This window comes from Triturus cristatus, chromosome 10, assembly GCF_964204655.1.
Source record: "Triturus cristatus chromosome 10, aTriCri1.1, whole genome shotgun sequence".
Lineage (NCBI taxonomy): Eukaryota > Metazoa > Chordata > Amphibia > Caudata > Salamandridae > Triturus > Triturus cristatus.
This window is the reverse complement of record NC_140593.1, coordinates 36164398-36184544: the sequence shown is the minus strand read 5'-3', so window position 1 is coordinate 36184544 and position 20147 is coordinate 36164398. Positions and strand designations below refer to the sequence as shown.

At 38.7% G+C, this 20147-nt stretch overlaps 1 long non-coding RNA gene across 1 annotated transcript; it reads right to left on the bottom strand.

Annotated features, from left to right (window-relative positions):
- Nucleotides 1-8598: 8598 nt before the first annotated feature.
- LOC146788766 (uncharacterized) lies at nucleotides 8599-18149 on the bottom strand. The gene is made up of 3 exons (XR_014969708.1): nucleotides 18016-18149; nucleotides 17399-17607; nucleotides 8599-8705 (listed from the first exon to the last, which is right to left on the bottom strand). It is a non-coding gene; the product is annotated as an uncharacterized LOC146788766 (long non-coding RNA).
- Between the last annotated feature and the right edge of the window lie 1998 nt (nucleotides 18150-20147).

Below are 20147 nucleotides of genomic sequence, written 5' to 3'. Positions count from 1 at the left end.
TGTTATCCCTTATATGTTCATTAGGTTTTTTTAAAGTTGGACATAACTATAGTGAAAAAAATTGATGAAATGCACTTACATCTCTTTGCTCTGAAACTATTTGATAAATCCGTGCATTAAGCACCTAGAAAGTAAAGATATTTCCATTAAAATAATAGCATTTAATCTCATAATGTTTAAGTTTATACGTAAGTAGCACAGTGCTTTGTACAATAGTTTAAAAATGTTCTTACATCATCAGTGAGCCAGTTTTCTGATCCATCTTGAGTCTTCTGGCTGTGGTTCGTTTGAATGTGAATTGGACAAAGGCTCCTCAAGCCCTTTACATTTATTGGGTTGTTTCCTGCTAGGGCTAATGTTTTTTCTTCATCACAATCATCATTTAAAATTGTCTTCAGAAATTCCTTTTGCAGAATAAAATGTAATAGTTAAATATTATATTTTAGGTTGCTTTTCTAACTGGTATGGATAATGATAGTTATACTATCACATTTTTATTGAAGTGGGTATTTAAAACATGTTTTATTCTAATAAATATATGCTCAAATATACAGAAACATAATCATATAAATGTTAAGATACATGCATACATACATATGTGAGAGGTGTGTAGACATACCAATATGGAAACATCTACATATTGATATCATGTAATCAAGGCCACTATTGGTGCCCAAAATGCGTCAGGGACATGTAACAGCAAAATAAATGCACTTACCAACTTGGAGTCTGTGCCAGATTAGTTTTCGCTGATAAATACAGGATAATATATATATATATATATATATATATATATATATATATATATATATATATATATATATATATATAAGTATATATATATATATAGATTTACGCTCCAAGTACACCTGCTTGGTGCACTCACAGACGGGTGCTTCTTGAATGCGGAGGTGCGTCTGCATAACAATTAACACTCCTACTCTCCTCCAAATCCGGGGCGATCCACAAAGAAGACAGAACTCACGGGGGGCAGGTTCCGTGAATTTATTTCATGTCACGGTCCACCAGCATATAAACAGACGCGTTTCGGCAACGGCCTTTATCGATGTTTTTCGTTAACATATATCTATATATATATATATATATATATATATATATATATATATATATATATATATATATATATATATATATATATATATATATATTACAGCAAACTCTTTAAGCATAGGATTAACCAGTGCCATTCATGCTGGTGTTAAAAATTACAAAAGCTGTTACTACTCCAGGCACAGTATTACAATTTTGGACTGATAACATTCCATCCAAGCCAACATGGATTTAGTAAAGGCAACCCCTGATGTGTTTAGCTGTTCTATCAATCTTTTCATAGAGGTATATCTCTGGCCAGACACAAGGGAGCACCCGGTATAAGTCAGCACAGTACACAAACTAAATGAAGCAAAAAATGAACCAAGAGACTCAGTGTAGTCCCAGGTTTAGGTAGAGAGCAGCTCCTACATTGAGTACACCGCTACATCAGGGACACTCTTAGCTCATTGTGGGTGGTACTGTGCTAATCCCATGCCTAAAGCCCTTGCTAGAAAAACAGACATTGAGGTGAGCCCATTCAGAGTGTCACAGGTGTTTCAGGGTGCTCTATTTAGGAGCTGTTCTCCACCTAAACTCGGGAACTACCCAGAGATCATTACTTTGTTTTTTTCCATGATTAATGCAATACTCTCTAAGCTTGAAGGCGTACTGTTATATATATATATATATATACAAATATATATATACACATATATATATACATATTACCTACTGGCGGTCGCCAGTAGGTAGTTATAGTTAGGACCCCTTTTCCATAGGAAATCCGCAACATTCTATTTTGAATAACTTTGGCGCCGGTCGACGAATCCTCGCGAATTTCTCAAAATAGGTGGGGCGCTACGCTCCGCTCCTACCCTGAAAGTCTCGGGGGGATTCGTCAAGCGGGGGCTGAGATAAAAGGGGGGTCCCAAAACGCGTTTTTCCCATGCATTTTTCCATAGGACCTTTAGAACGAGCTACAGCCCGAACGGCTGAACAGAATTACTAGAAATTTGGCAGAGAGGTAGTCCCTAGGTCAAGGAAGTGCCTTTTGTAGATTTGGTGTAAATCTGTTCAGTAGATTCTGAGAAAATAGCCTTTAAATCAATATATATATCTGAGCCCGCTTACGGTACGCTTACCGTACGCTTACCGTAAGCGTACGGTGGCGTGCGCGAGCGCGATTCTGATTGGCTCTTAGATCTTAGTAAACATTCGAATCGGCCGAAACCAGGAAGCGGCGTCCGCCATTTTGTCTCTCGCACTGAGTGTTATTTATCAAACATGATGCCCAAAAACATGTTACGGGGCTGTTTTGACAACTCCCTCCCACACAGTCATGTTGAGGGAGTCCCCAAACATCCCCCAAGAGCAAAAACGGTATTATTTTTTTTTCGGCAATTTCGCCGATTACGCTTACCGTACGCTTACCGTACGCGTACGGTCCAAAATTAAAAAAAAAAAAAATCCACACTTTCTCCACCCCGTGTGCAAATGGTGGCCGAAGACCACCATTTGTGCATGGCTTATTAGAGCACAGAAATTACCAAAAAAATTTCAACAGATTACCTATCACAAGGAAGCGCATAATATGTCCTCCATGTGCGCACGGTGCGCGAAGCGCATCGTGCGTACATGGCCCATCTAGCGTAACGTGGGCACGGCACTAACTGCGTAAAGTGGGTGCGCGGTGCGCGAAGCGCACCGCGTGCTCACTGTGCGCGCACGGTGCGCGAAGCGCACCGTGCGCGCACGGAACGAACTGCGTTAAGTGGGCGCGCACGCCACGAATGGCGTAAAGTAACTTAGCATTTAAAAAACCGTACAAATTCACTGAAAAAACCATAGGTTTCACACACGTTATAGTTAGGAATTAGCATTTAAAAAACCTTGCAAATTCACTGAAAAAACCATAGGTTTCACACATGTTATAGTTAGCGGAAATTTTACTGATAAAAAACCAATGAAATTGCCCCGTTATAGTTAGTGCTGGCAACTATAACTCACGCGACCGCAATCTTCTGCTGATGACATATGTGTCTTTATGAAAAAAAAATATTTGTAATATATGTATAGCTAAAAATGTATGGAAGAAGACATGGGCAAATAAGTGTCTAAATACAGTATTAGCATCAGCAGAGGATTGCGGTCGCGTGAGTTATAGTTGCCAGCACTAACTATAACGGGGCAATTTCATTGGTTTTTTATCAGTAAAATTTCCGCTAACTATAACATGTGTGAAACCTATGGTTTTTTCAGTGAATATATATATATATATATTACTTCAGGAGTGGGGAGAACATCTACTAGAGTCATCCATGGGGCTAATACGGATTCTAATAAAGCACATAGAAAATGCCCTCAAAGAAATTAGGGAAGAATTAAAAGGAAAAGAAGAGAAAATCGAAAAAATGACTTTACCAGAAGATATGGCCACATTGAAAAGTGATATCCTCAAGAATCTTGAAAAGCATGAGGACAGAGTTAAACAACGCAAACAACAGAAATTCCAAAGGGATAAATTGGACTTTGAAGAAGGTCGCATTTTCACATTTGGCAGAAAATATGAAATACGGAAAAGTAAAGCACGATTAGAAATGACCAGTAGAGAATTCTCGAGCTATGACTCGCTCACCAGCACTGATGTAAGTGACAATGAAAACACAACACCAGCCACATCAGAAATGAGAAAAAGACCGATTTTTTAACGGAAATGCGGATGACATTAGAACAACAGCATCAAAAAAACAATCAAAGAGGTGGGATAAACAGAGGCCGGGGAAGAGGAAAAAGAAGTATGAGAGGAAGACAAGAAGACAAGAAGAGGCCAGAGGGGCAGGGGAGGAAGCAAGAACGGACATTTGGACCAAGGATCGACTGAGACAACAAAAGAAATAACATCCTTAGCTTCACAAGAACTTAATATAATGAATCTGTCAGGTAAAACTCTAACAGACATTGAAGAAAGTGTCCTAAAAAAAGGTCTTCATTTCTGTCCAACCGCTCATCTAGATGTAGCACAAACCAGGATTGATTTGTACAAGTACACCAGGAAAATAAAGTTGGCTAAAATACATGCAGAGAAAATAAAATCAAAAACTCAAATGGAGGCAAAAACATCCTCGACGAATGTACTTCAAGCTGAAGACATTCAAGGCATAACAACTTTATTAACAATGGGAGTTGAAACACCATCACAAGAAACAGAAATCATACGAGATTTACAAAAATCACAACCACTATCAGGAGCTGGTGAAAGCGGTCTCCAGACAAAATCAAAATTCTACCCAACCCTACCATCGGGCAACAAAGTTGATTTATTTCACGAAGCTGTAATAGAAGATCTTTACAAAATAAAACACAGCCAGGTAAAACACAATTTGAAATCACATTTACAAAAATGGTTGGCAAAAGGCCTAATCAACACGGAAGAACATAAATATCTGGTATGTGATTTTCCAACAATGGCCACCTTCTATTATTTACCCAAAATACTTAAAAATAAAACCAACCCACCGGGCAGACCAATAGTCTCCGCAAATGGATCTCTTCTTTAGCCAATTTCAAACTATATAGATCACTTCTTGACACCACTCGTAAAAGACCTCAGTTCTTACATACGTGACACCACGGATCTATTACAAAAATTGGAAGGAATAACATGGCAATCCACCTTTAAATTAATAACAATGGACGTTGTTTCACTATATTCCAATATTGAACATTCAATTGGACTCCAGGCGTGCCAATACTTCTTAGGCAAAAGAAATATCGAATATCATCAACACAACACCATGTTAATTGAAATGATCGCTTTATGCCTGAATAACAACATTTTTGGTGCCGGAGAGGGTATATCCAGTAAATATTGATTGAATAGTCTCAATTAGTACGGTGCTGTAGGGTGGAGAGAACCACCGGCCTCCCCAAATCCTGTGGCCTAAGGTACAATAGAACGTAATTCAAACTCATACACGAGAACTCGGCATGTGGACTCGGGACATTTACAGCAATACTGAGACGTGACCTAACTCCAATATTGAAGAGCGAGTTTAAGAAGCGCATCGTTTCTGCTTAACACGCGCCGAAGGACAGCGTGTGATGGAGTTATCACCACACTTCAAATACATAAAACAGAAAACTGCAAAGCCTTGAAAAATGTGCATGTACATATTACTTAGGCGACAAAATACATGTTGGTTTAAAGATCAGAGTTTGAAGAATTCATGAGAAGGAATAAAAGATCAAGGAAACAACTTTGATTTCTGAATATATAGCTATTGTGACTTACAATAGCTACTGCTGTTATTTATTGCATTGTGAGATTTCAACGTGTGCTGGGGACTTGAATTACGGTTTTATACACATGAACATTTGCACTACGTCTTATGTTTTATAATTGTCAGCTGTTTCTACACCAAGACTGACAACAATATAAGTTAACCGATATTCCTATTTTCCTTAGAGGTGATCACTACACCCCAAGATGGGGACCTTTTAGTCATAAGTAGGGCTAGACAGTTTATAAGTTATGGATTTCAGCAACTATCTAAAATAGTTTATTCCTGCCTGTCTTTACTTTCATGACAGGTTGAGGGTGTCTGTGCTACCATGCAAAACCATTTTGAAAGACGCAAGTCATTTCTTTGTAGTTAGATTGTGGTTTGGTGTATGTCTTGTAAATATTTTAGAATAAGGGCTAACATATTTTTGTTATCTGACTCTCCTACAGTGCAACACGTTGATAATGGTTGATGAAGTGGTACTGTATTGACTGCTGTTTGCTTTTGCCATTGTTGGTTAATAAGTAGTACATCTATGGTGCAAATTGTTACACTGATATGATCCTTATGAACACGTCACCATGAACGGACACATTACATTAGTTGAGTGCTCTGACAAAGTGGTTAGTAATTATTATATGTAGGGGTAAAATTGATAGATTGATGTGCTTCTCTTGACATATTTCAACTAATATTGATTGGTTCTTTGATACTGACATGATGTCCATGTTCCATTAAAACAGTGCATGCTCCACGTTGGATTTTTTTGCGAAACATCTACACATGCGGTTTATTGAACTTTGGGGTGTCAGAAACTTCTTTTGGGCTTGAACACACTCTTGGTCATTACACCCCGTATGAAATTTAACATTAACTCGACTATCTCCTTGCATGGATTTTTTTGTAATGAATGATATTTGGAGTTTTATTAGGGCCATGACAGATCAGAAAAACATCTTCACTCTTTACAGACTAACTATTGTTTTGTAACTTGGTGCCTTTCTTTAGGATATATTCACTATGCCCACTATTCTCTGATGAAAGGTATAGAGTATTTACCCACATCCTGTTACTAGACAGTACAGCCTGTCTTTTTATAAAATCAACTTTTACCTACAGCTTTTTGAGATACATAGATGATCTAGACCCTGCTGGTGGCCTCTGATGGATTGATTCTTGCACCCCAATTGATTTACCTGATGTCCTGGAAGCCTTGGCGGTGAAACAATAGACTTCTACTGCAGAAATAAAAACCTGGGATTTAGCAATGATTTAGACTGAAAGAACTCTAGAGGGCCAGGACAAAACTGCCAAGCTAATCCGTCAAGGTTGTGTCGCTGTTGGGCTGAAGAAACAAACTTCTTTTGCTCAAAACTTTTCACCAAAATCAAATGTGATTCAGCTTTATAAAGCAGAGACCAATTTCTTGGAGCCATCTTGGAGCCATCATTAGACACAGTCCACAGCCTTACCACCTGAAGGATTCTGAGCTCTGAATAAAGGCACGAGCACCAGTTCAGAAATCTTGATTTTGTGAAGGTGCAAAAGCATTTGCCAATTAGAAAATTTCTTTGGGTGCCAAATGATATTTTTCCACTCTCAGATTTTCATGAATAAACCAATGGCATCATGCAGATCTAGTTTAATGGCTATCCTGTATAGTGGAAACCTTTTTGGATATAGACTGTTGTCTTGCCCTGATGAAATATTTTGACTTCGATTCTTGAGACTAGGACCCAAGATTAAACCTCTTTCCATGTGGAACTTGGTTTCTGTATCTCACTGTCCACTATCTTGGGAAGCCTGAAATCATGAGTAGGTCTCAGTGTTCCACTACCAGTTGTTCCACATTGACAAGTAGTGTTTTTGTTAGCCAAATTTTACAAGGAATGTAAAGATTCATGTCTAAAGGCTGCCAAAAATATACTTCTAAAATTTTAGTGTAATTGTATTTATTAAAATGTACTTTCTGAATCTGATTTTTATTGTGTTTTCTTTTTAATGTAGTACTCTTTTGGTGCAGATACATGCTTCACACATTGCTCCAAGTTAAGCTTGTCTATTCTGTGTCATAAATATTAAGGGATTTAGATTTGGTAACTTTAATAACAGTGGGAGTTATACCCTGATTAATCATAAGGTGAGTAGTCATCCACTTCAACTAATAATCATTTTTCTTATAGAAACATATTTACAAAAAGCGGTTTTCGATTATATCATAAGCATTGTTTTTTTTTAAAGAAATGCATCATTCCAGAATTCATCAATATTAGTCAATCATACCTGCGGCAGAGTATCAAACATAATCATTTTTAAATACTACCTTCCTTTTTCTATTCACCTCATCACTTGAATTGATCAGAAAATGTCCAACAGAAAACCTGTAAATCATATTCTCTTTCAGTGTTTCTTTGTGTGTTAGCTCTTGCTTTAGATCAGTTTTAATGAGCTTCATGGATTTCTTTCTGTGGTTCTTCTTTTCATCTACCAAATAAAAGTATTTTTTATAAATATATGTTATAAAGTAATACACCTTCTCAAGTAAATAAAAAGCAAGTGTATGAATTGTTAATCGCATTAATGAGTATTGTAATGTGGGACTGTTGAATTACACTTCATACGTCATTTTTTATAGTTTTATTAATATAAAGTCATGTAAAAATAGAATTTTATTATAAATCTTACCTGCTCCTTCAAGTGCAATCCTTCCATCAGAAAGTAAAGTGAAATTGGCTGATGTAATTTTCTTCATTTGCTTTTCAAATGTTTTGTTAATTTTGTCATTGTTTAAATGAAATAGAAGACGAACTGAAAATAAGAAATGCAACTCTTTCATATCGCAGACAAAGTAACGGTTCGAAGCAAGAGCACGATTCACTTGCTCAGCCTCAGCAGTGTTTATGTATCCAAGCAAGTCTGGAGTTAAAGCAATGCTCCTTAATTTTTCTTCTGCTCGTTTCTGGTTCTTTTCGTGAAATCGATCATACAAAGACAATCGTTCGTGTGTGCCAGATATGGGATGCTGCCTCTGATAAAATTCTGTCTCAGACATTTTCATTGATTCCATTGGATCATTAGATAATACATTTTTTAGCCAAGGAATTTCAATCTTCAGGGTTTTCTCTGTGGCTTTCTGGATATTCTCCTCAGTTGCTCCAAATAGTCTTCCATCATAGGGTTGAAAGAATTGTTGCTCTGTTCGGTTGTTGGTGTGTCTAGCAACCTGACCAGCAATATCAGATATATAGATTGATGGTGGGTATAAAAAACTTAGCAGCCCATCTGCATGATCACGTGCAGATTCTTGCCACCACAGTGGCGAACTGTAATAAATGACGGAATGTGTGCAGCCCATGTGTAGAACACCTCCTGAAAAATAAGAAGCACATATTACACAATTTGTGTTTCTTCATTACTGTTTCAGCATTAAGAAAACACAACACATTTGGGGCTGCTCCGAATTTTATGTGATAAGATTTTAACAACATATACAACAATTAATAGTTCTATGAATGAGTATTATATACTTTTATGATGGTGATTGTTTTAAACTAACAAAACGTGGCTTTCTAATGAATATTGAACAAACACACATTATAACTGGAGCATTCAAGCGTTGTGCTAAGATGCAACCGTCATTTATACATTTCTATAGAATGAAGTACAATTTGTATTTTAATGGTCATGGATTAACTTAAAGATGTTAGACCTGCATAACATCATCTAGAATAACACTTATTTGAGCAAGAAGATCACAGCAAATGTGTTGCTTCATTTTGTATTCTATTAGGTGAAGATTTACACAATCTGAACCTACGAACAATAGCCTGACTTACATTATCATGCCACCCAAAAAATCCTTGCTTTAGGTTGAGCAAACGGATTTATTTGCAAGTGTAGAATCATTTTCATTGTTCAGACAATGTTAATAAACACTCACATAAATGTATTAATATGGAAAATGTGGCAAGCATGGTTTAAATATATGTGTTATATAAATTTCCTCATTGTGGAAGGTAGGGGACTTTCAAATAGTAGAATGATTTGAAAGTCATGTAGTAGTTTGCAGAGCAGGAAAAAGGTCATATCTTTGATAGCAACGAGTGCAAAGACCCTACAAATTAAAGGTCATACATTATAAACTTTTTTCCTGATTGAAAAACCGGGCCAAAATTACAACAAAATGACCAAGCCCTGCAAACCATTTTCTTGCAACATTTAAAAGCACATGGATGCATCATATTTACATAAATAGAATGCATCCGTGAGCTTTTAACAGCACTAGTACACAATTGGTTGTCGTGCACCAACGCAGGCACCCTTGTGCCATGGTGCAAGGGTGCCTGTGTCACAGGGATAATTCCTGTTGTTACTGAAACAGGACAAAATGAGGAGAAACAAAGGTATTCTCCTCGCTGGGGAACTCCTTTGCCTCCTGTGGAGCGGCATATAAAAACTGACGCATCCCGAGGTTTATGAAACCTTGTAAATCTGGAAATGCCTTTGAATTCATGGATATAACATAGGCAAATCCACTGCAACAAACATGGTACGGCCGATCGCGCAGAGTTATGCGTGAAAGAAGAACATATTTACAAGTTAAGGAAAAGCCACGCATCGTGAATTTGCTTGGCAAAGTAATATAGGCCACCACACTGTGCCAGCATCGTAAGAGCCTTGTAAATGAGGCTCATCATCTATCTCCAAATGTTGAATTTTTTATTAAAAATAACATTTACTTTTTGAAAAAAATTAATGCATACATAGATGTACATCTGCCAAATATATTCATCATACATATTTGACCTTTACATATTGCCAGAGGTATAATTTAAAATGATATATATATATATATATATATATATATATATATATATATATATACATATATACATATATATATATATATATATGCAAAAAAGAAGTAGAGAACTCTGGGTAGTTCTCAAGTTTAGGTGGAAAGCAGCTCCTGTATAGAGCACTCTCAACACCAGCGACACTCTAGATCTGCTCACCTAAAATGTCTGCTTTTCTATCAAAGTTTTTAAGCATAGGATTAGCACAGTGCTATCCACGCCGAGATAGAAATGGACAAAGTCTTTTGCCATTTCTACAGCAAAGTCTTTAAGCATAGGACTAGCACATATATAAATATATATATGTCTGCAGCTCCCCCTCTGAAGAAGGCCAAGGTGGCTGAAATGCATAAGGAACAAAGAACATCGGAGCTTAATTAACTATTGCAATAAAATCTACTCTTACCGCGATGTGTGCGGCTCACTCTTTCCCTTGGGAGAGGACTTTGGATATAAGACAGGGTTCTGCTTGCACACATTGCTATGTTAGCATAAGCGTATTAGAAGTTTAAACGCAATTTTGCCACTTTGCCGGTCTAGCACACAACACTACATGTAACTGTTGTTGTAAGTTAAACTGCTTGCTTTTCTGCACATGAGAACGGTCTGTTTTTCACATCCCAAGACTTACACCGCGACCTTAGTCTGTACACTGTGTGCAGAAGTCTTCAAGGTCATAATAACAATGAATGCTCTTGATTTAGGTTGATTGGCCCCTGCTCGAGACACAACATGCACACAGCTGCTACTAACTGAAACTCAAGTGCCTTTAATATTACTTTGCATGCATGATTCGGGCACTTGGATAAAACACCTTTCCAGTGACAGAGAGCTTTGCTGATCCTGAGATGTGATTCACCTCTGCTGATCTTGGAGGTATGGGGTTCCCCGTTTAAACCTAGAGACCTTCTATTATCATTATAAAACCTAGCTCCTAGCCAGGGGAGGGTGGTACAAAAGGCACTATAAGACCTGTTTCCACTACCATTGTAACATGATTTCTCCCTTTGGGTTTTATGGCTTTGTAACAATGCTGATTGGTTTCTTTCTAATAATTTTCCTGCTTGTGTTAGCCAAAACACAGCATCTTAGAGCACGTAGGTAAAACTAAACATTTTAAACTTTTGCATCTCTCTGATTACTCATGTTGTGGACTGTTATGAGGATAAAAATGAAAGAGTGTTCTTGATTCCCACCATTCCTGAGAGTACCCTAACTCACTTGTTCTGGGTTGTCTAATCATTGGTAGCTTCGCTGTAGTACGGAGAATTAATGAGACACTGATGCTAGTTGGCTTCACAGAGGTCCTGGTTTCCTGTGCATATTTCTGTGTATGAGCAGAATCCCAGCAAAATTATGTACATTCTTCCTCGCATCCACACTCCATTGATGGGTGAAACGCCGGCACCAAGCACCACAACAATTCACAGCAGGGGCTAACACACATTTATGGATGTGCGAAAGAGGAATTTCATAAGGCGTCTCCACAACATGCAGTTGTAGGTGCAAAAAACAAACTATTTTGTGGTTATATCTATATATATCCTCAAACTTTGCCGGGTGCAGTCTCCAGCGGTGGTGAACCGCTACACAGTAATCCACAGGGGTGAACAATTCACGTTCAAACAAAACGAGTGCACTCAAGGGTGAATTATAACAAAAATGCTTTTCATGTGCAAGCCTTCAAGCGCTGACATGCTTGAATGCGTGAATTGTTCGCCCCTGTGGATTTATCTATATATATATATATACACTTACTTAAAAATCAGACATACGCCACTATGCTGGTGAATCGGTCCTTGTGTTACTAATATTTAGCTGGAAAAAATGTGCGCTGCTTATTCGATTAAACTTGCCAGATGTCAAGTCATGACTGGAGTTTATGATAGGAATATGTAGCATGACCAACTCACACTGTTTCCATATGAGAATCAATGAAATATTGATGTCTTTTCACCGATTGATCTTGAAGAAGCTGTTATGGATTGTGGATTTAGATTTGTTCAAAGAGTTTGAATTAACACATTTTTAGCTTTTCATACATATAAATGATTACTTATTTGCATTATTGCAAAAATATTTTTGAAACTCATATGTATTATATGTATATGATGATGTTGTCACTTTTTTTATACATTTAGTGACCGAAATCTATCAGTTGTAAGTACTTATATAATGTCAGAAATTAACATTGATGTTTTTTAAACTCTCCAACCCCAGCTCCAACGACATCCCACCATCGCAAGCCCTGTGCGACTCCCTCGCCACCTTCTTTCACCGAAAAATCACCGACATCCATGACAGCTTCAGACCCCGGACGACCCCTGCCTACCACACCGCACCGAACCCACCGCACCCCACCGCCAAAAACACCCTGACAACCTGGGCCAACGTAAGCATCGAGGACACAATCAAGACCATGTGAAAAATCCACTCTGGTTCCCCATCCGACCCTCTCTCGCACCACATCTTCAACAAAGCCAGCAAGTCCACCGCTCCCCACCTGCACAAAATCATCAACCTGTCCTTCGAGACCACCACCTTCCCTGAGATCTGGAAGCATGCAGAGATCGACGCCCTACTGAAGAAACAAGGTGGATCCAAGCGACCTCAAGAACTTCCGACCCATCTCCCTGCTTCCGTTCCCAGCAAAGGTCATCGAGAAGATAGTCAACATCCAGCTCACCCGTCACCTCGAAGACAACAACATCCTGGACCCCTCCCAATCAGGATTCCGCAGCAACCACATCACTGAGACCGCCCTCTTCGCCGCCACAGACGACATCAGGACCCTGATGGACAACGGCGAGACGGTTGCCCTCATCCTCCTGGACCTCTCTGCCGCCTTCGACACAGTCTGCCACCTCACACTACGCACGCGCCTCCATGACGCAGGGATCCGTAACAAGACCCTGGACTGGACCACCTCCTTCCTATCCGGCAGAACGCAGAGAGTCCGCCTCCCCCGTTCCATTACGAGTCCTCCAAGATCATCTGTGGCGTCCCTCAAGGATCCTCCCTCAGCCCGACACTGTTCAACGTCTACATGGCACCTCTAGCATGCACCGCCCGCCAGCACGACCTCAACATAATCTCATATGCCGACGACACTCAGCTGATCCTCTCCCTCACAAAGGACCCCCTCACCGGCAAATCCAACCTCCACCAGGGAATGAAGGCCGTCGCCAATTGGATGGAGGACAGCCACCTCAAACTGAACACAGACAAGACGGAAATCCTCATCCTCGGATCCAACCCCTCCGCATGGGACGACTCTTGGTGGCCCACTTCACAGGGGTCCCCCCGGCTCCCACTGACCACGCACGCAACCTGGGCGTTATCCTCGACTCGAAACTCTCCATGACCAAACAAGTCAACGCAGTCTCCTCCACTTGCTTCAACATCCTCCGCATGCCCCGCAAGATCTACAGATGGATTATGACCAGCACGAGGAAAACAGTCACCCAGGCCCGAGTCAGCAGCAGACTCGACTATGGAAACACCCTCTACGCCGGAGCCCCGTCCAAGCTCATCAGCAGACTACAGAGAATCCAGAATGCCTCCGCACATGCCTGATCCTCGATGTCCCGTGCCGCGACCACATCACCCCCCACCTGAGGAACCTGCACTGGCTCCCCGTCGACAAAAGAATCTCCTTCAAACTCCTGATCCACGCACACAAAGCACTCCACAAAACCGGCCCAGCCTATCTCAACAGTCGACTCTCCTTCTATGTACCCAACAGGAACCTCCGCTCCGCTGACCACGCCCTGGCCACGGTCCCACGCATCCGGAGAACCACTTCCGGAGGCAGGTCCTTCTCCCATCGCGCCGCCAAGACCTGGAACGCCCTCCCCCTCGACCTGCGACAAACCGAAGACCTGCTGTCTTTCAGGAGACAACTCAAGACCTGGCTCTTCGACCAGTAACAGCACCCCACCCTCCCCCCTCCCAGCGCCTTGAAACCCTACCGGGTATGTAGTGCGCTTTACAAATTATGTGATTGATTGATTGATTGATTGATTGATTGATTGATTGATTGATTTAAATGGGAATATTAGACACTTCTGAAATTGAATAAAGGTATACGAAACAAAAACATGTAAAGTTATCAATTGTAATTACATTGTTTCCCAAAAGTGCATATTAAAAAACAAAAGCAATTGCATTAGTGTAAAATTTAAAATTAAAAAATGCTGACACTGGCATATGTTATAAATATTTCCAGAAACACACCAACACAGACTGTTATTTAATTATTATACAACTTTATGCCATGGAAATAAAAAACACACAACTCTCCCATCATTCTATGCGAACACAATTGTTTTATAATACTGAGTTTATATCACATAATTGTAACTTAAATATTTTAATTCTATGTCATACCTCCGGTTTTCTGTAGTTTTGTAAACATCTTAGGGTAAATTTCTTTATAGAGGACAAGCTCTTGAAGCCTGTTTATGAGATCTGATTGTGATCCAATTCCAGAAACACCCAAACTTTGGCACGCATTAATCAGTTCATCATTTGTAGCCTATGAAAATACTGTGTGTTAAGACTAATTATAATAATGAAAATCAACTCCAACTACCATAATATAACAGATAATTGTAATTAAAATATTTTAAGGAGTTCATAGACATGTGGTTGCTTTTTTTATCTGTCCCAAAGACATATTACCTATAACACAATGCACTTACATTTATCCTCTTCAGATTGTAATTTATAAATGCACAACATTTTCATTGGTTCAACATAGAACAAAATCAAAAAGAATCGTTCAATTAACAAAGATGTATTTCTTGAATTGTAAATTGCTTTTAAAGTTTTATGCCGTCATACATGCAGTTTGGATAAAAGCAAATTTAGCTTAGAAGTGAAGTCATTTAAAGAACTGCCAATGCACCAAGGTCAGAAGAAGAACAAGGCAGACAAGTATTGTGGCAGCCACATCTGCTTGTGCACCTTTGCAGAGTAGTGCATACATAGATGTACTCTTTCTCATAGCTCCCCTTCATATAACACACACATGTAATATGGTAAAGGCACAATGCAGAGGATTAACAAAATTCTTCCAAATTAATAATCAGAATTAAAATTCAGAGTAGGGTACACTACATGTACATTTAACATGAAATCCCTAATATTTCTTCATTTGTCAATTAAGCTTCCTTTTATAAACCTGAAAGCCTATTAGCAACAAACATCTTAAGAAAAAGTAGTATAACCTGAAAGTATGTAATATCTCTGAGGACAGCCCGTGGATCCATCATGGAGACAGAAATTACTCTGTCCCTATGGTGGAGAGAACACAACCTAATTCCCACATGATTACCAAGCAGTTGGTCATGTATAGAGGCATTAGCAGGATGCATACTCATGGTGGTTACTGCCAATGCATTTTACAGTTTGCTACAGGGCTATCTGGCAATGACACAGCCCTGTAGCTAACAATAATAAAAAAAAAATTCAAAGCTAAAATTTAAAGTGGGATTTGCTTTTTAAAAATAAAAAATCGAACACTCCCCTTATAATGTGTGAGTCTTCTCCCATGGCAGAGGTAAGCATTACAATGGTTTTATTTTCCCTTACCGCCTGGTTTTGCCTGCCGATGAACATCAGTAAAAAAAGTCACTCCATGTCTGCCCACCTAAATTGTGCTGGCAGACATGTTGCCTGTTCTCAAATGGCCCTCACTGCACAAGTCAGTTGGAGAAGTTTTGCCTATGGTAGAAACAGAGTAGTCTTTGCCCTGGCCAAACATATGGTCTAACAGCAATTAAACTTGGTGGGCGGACCACTATATTAACAGGGAGGGAACTCTGTCTGCATTGAAACGAAATACCCTTGCCACCAATGTATAACTCAGGCCCTATCAGGCACATGCATCATCATAGGGTTTTGCGATTCCTTAATAGCGATTATTAAGGAATCGCAATTAAGGAATAGCAAAACCCTATGCATGTAGGAATCGCTAAAGAAATAGCGATTCCCACAAATTCCTTAATTGCGATTAGCAAATTGCGAGTCGCAATTAAGGAATGTCTTCCCATTCATTTCTATGGGCCTCCAGGCCCATAGGAATGAATTAGAGATTGCGGGAGCAATTTGCGAGTACCAGTAGGTACTCGCAAATTGCTCCCGCAATTTCGATGGTGCAAGGGTGTCAAAATGACACCCTATTGCACCCATGTATGTTCACTCTGCACAAATGTTGCATACACACATGCTCTAAGGGCATGTGTGTGGGCAACATATAACTTAGAAAAATGCAAAGAAGTGCATTTTTCTAAGTTTTCGCAAATTACCATGAGGTCCAGCCTCATGGTAATTTGCTCACGCTAATAGCGAAATCGCTGTTTTTTAAAGTGTAATGCATTGCATTTAAGGAATCTCAATTAGGGATTCCTTAAATGCAATCGCTATTTAAGGAATCCCTATTTTGAGATTCCTTAAATAGCGATTTTTGCATTTGGGATGATGCATCCCAAATGCTAAAATACCGGGAGCAAAGGGTCAGATTCTGAGAATCTGCCCGTTTGCGACCGGTATTTTGCTTGATGCATGTGCCTGTAAGTCTTTAATGGATGTAGATGTTCAATTAGATTTACAATTGTAGACGAAACCCGGTGACTATTACTTACAGTGGTCATCAAATAACAGGTAAAATGGAAAATAACTTTTGTATTGTTGAAATAAATAATTTTTTTTCTTAACTAACACTTTAAACCTCATTCTCACCACTGCATCTTGTAATTGCAGTTCATGTTTTTATTTTTTCATAAGGGGCTAGTTTTACATTAACCATTTCTGAGCTGTACCTGCTAGACCCTCAATTGCACTAATTAGCTCATAGTTGAACCTGTGATTAAAACCAGCTTAATAAAATAATTTAAATAGCTATGGAAATCATGTAAGAGATACAATTATCCTGCATTCTTTACAAAAACCATAAAGCAATCTAGACTTCGTTGTGCCAGACACATAGATGAACTTTGAAACAATACATTTGTAAGAACCCCTTGAAACAAAGTTGTTACAATATGTATTACCTACTTTGTAAGTAAATCGGAAAAACAAATGAAAACATACACCGTGGAAATTATGATACCATACAGCATGATCAATGATTTTGATAAAACATTTATACCAACATGTCAAGTCTCTGACTTTGAAAAGTCTATAACACATTTAAATTGATACCTGTGTTGATTCCAGAAGTAGCAGGATTTTATCTTCATTAATTGTTTTGTCTTCTTCTTTATTAACATTTTCATCTCTGCACCTCAATGGCAACCCTTTCTTCACTTCACTTTTTGGCACCTTAGGGCCCACCCTGGTTGCACTACCGACCCAAGGCACAAAGTTTGAGTAGTCCAGTTGTGTACAATAAGGGTTTTTCTGGTCATTTCCTGAAACATTAGTCGGCAATAACAAATATTTAATATAAAACAAACTATTTTCGATTTATAAGAAATCATTCTAATCAAACATATTGCTTCAAGTTTATTATAACTCCAGTAAGTTATCATCTTGGTATAATATAGAAGATAAAGTCAAAATAGCAATAGTTTTATTCAAAATGATATAGTTTTAATAACAGAACTGAAATGCATCCTACAGAAGACCACAGAAGAGCTAAAAATAATAATTGTTGTAGTGGTGCTTATTAAAAATCAATTTAAAAATGTGCACAAATCAATCAATCAATCAATCAATTAATTAATAAATCAGTATTTTTAGAGCAAGGTTAATCACCATGAGGGCCTCCAGGCACTAGGATCATGCTGCAATCAGTTGAAGAGCTATTTTTGACTTACTTCTGAATTCCACGAGAAAGAGTGCTGTACGGTGATGGAAGTAAAGTCCATTCTAGGATGTGGCAACAACGTGAGAGAAGGAGCATCCTCTGATGCAGCTTCAGCAGATGCCGGGAGTGCGAGCAAGGGTGATGGAGGCAAAGCGCAGGTGTCTTGATGGCTGGTGGTAGTTCAGTGTGGTTGATAATGCATACCGGTCCCTGGTCGTGGAGGCCTAATATGCATATATCAGCATCTTGAATTGGTATCTCATTTGGATGGCAGTCAATGGAGGTACCTGAGGTGGTGGATGATATGGGTCCATTTGGGAAGCCTGTGGATGAGTCAGGACACTGAGTTCTGGATCATCTAGAGTATCTTTAGGAGCTGGGTGGCGATTCCTGCGTAGAGTGTGTTGCCGTAGTAAAGCCAGCTGGTGACTAGTGATTGGATGGCCTTTTTCCTGGTATGTAAGTCGAGCCATTGGAAGATCTTTCGGTGCATGTGCATGTTGTTGAAGCTGAGGGAGGAGGAGGCTGTGTTGATCTGGCATTTCATTGTGATTTATCTACCCAGGATTATGGCAAGATTATGGAGGTGGTCTTTTGGTGTAGGTGTGGGTACAAGTTCAACAGGCCACTAGGTTTCATTACTCTGGGAATTGTTATTTCACAATATCACCAATTCTGTCTTGTCCATGATGAGCTTCAGGCAGTTGGTCGTTATACAGTCGGTGATGCTCGTCAAGCATTTGTGGTAGCTGGTGCTGGTGGAGGCAGGGTTTTTCTGAAAGCGTGATGATGAGCTGGGTGTCATCTGTGTAGGAAATGATGTTGATACCATGGGTTCGTACGGTGGAATGTAGCAATAACTATGATATATTCGCCAACATGTAGTACTAAATTTTTGTTGTAATAGTGGAACTGCTTACAAAGACTACTAAAACTAAAAAAAATGGTCAAATAACTTTCAGCATTACAACTGCCCTTTTTAATCACATTGTCGTTAACACAAAACAAAAATATTAAAAAAGAATTATATATTTCTAAAGGACATATAGCTTTGGACATTAAAGACCCTCATATAAATCTAATTGTAGAAATATAAACACATCAGACGAATCAATTTGAAAATAAAAAAATTATAAAAGAGACACTTCTCCAATGTAAAAGTCCTAATAACCCATTCGAATAGTAATCAAAACGCAAGGTGTGCTAAAACCAATACTTGAACATGGATACACACTGTTTCTGGTTCCATCGCATTATGCATCACAAAGGGAAGACACAGTAGCCCAAGGTGTGCACTCTTCTTATTTGCTCCAAAATTATTTGTGAGGTGTGCATTTTTTTCATAAGAAAATGCATGTTTACCTAGTTTTACCAATTCATAGTTCTACGTAGAGTAGTTGATAACTCTGCCTATTGTCTGTAGAACTACTGTTTGCATGTTAATGTCCAAAATACACCTGTACAGTGAATTGTAGTAAATGTATGATAAATTTAGAGTTATATGTATCACTTGACCCTTATGTTAGAAGGAATACATTCATAGCAGTATAAAAACATCTCTATCTAGAGTTAACAAATTAAATTTATGGTGAAATTTACATATATGTGACATGCATAGGCACCACTGTATGCGTACAGAGAATCTCACATTGAGATTTGCCTTTGTGAATGTTGCCCAATGCATAGGATGCATGTTCTTGTGCTATGACATGTACAGTAACACTTATTGAAAATAACAGCAGAGATCCAACCTTTATCTAGAAAAAATTATATTCTAAGTAGTTGTTTGAAATATGCATCTTATCAGACTAAAACAACAAAATACTTACCTTCACAAATGCCGCTAGCAATAATTCGGTACTCTGTTTTTTGCCAAGAATTTTCAATGTCTACTTGCAATTCCTCCTCTTTTTGATCCTGCAGTATGGGTCTTTTGAAAAGATGAACTGGGATATAAATTTAGAACATTATATTCAATGTTTCATGTATTAGTAGTTTTTAGCACTGTTCATATACTCCAATAGTGTAGAATTCATTATATTTATGTGAGGTCAATTCACAAACAATGGATCAGATTTTTATGAGGATCAAAGTGTTCCTTAAAAATTGTAATTTCAGCATAGACAAGAAAAGTTCTGGATA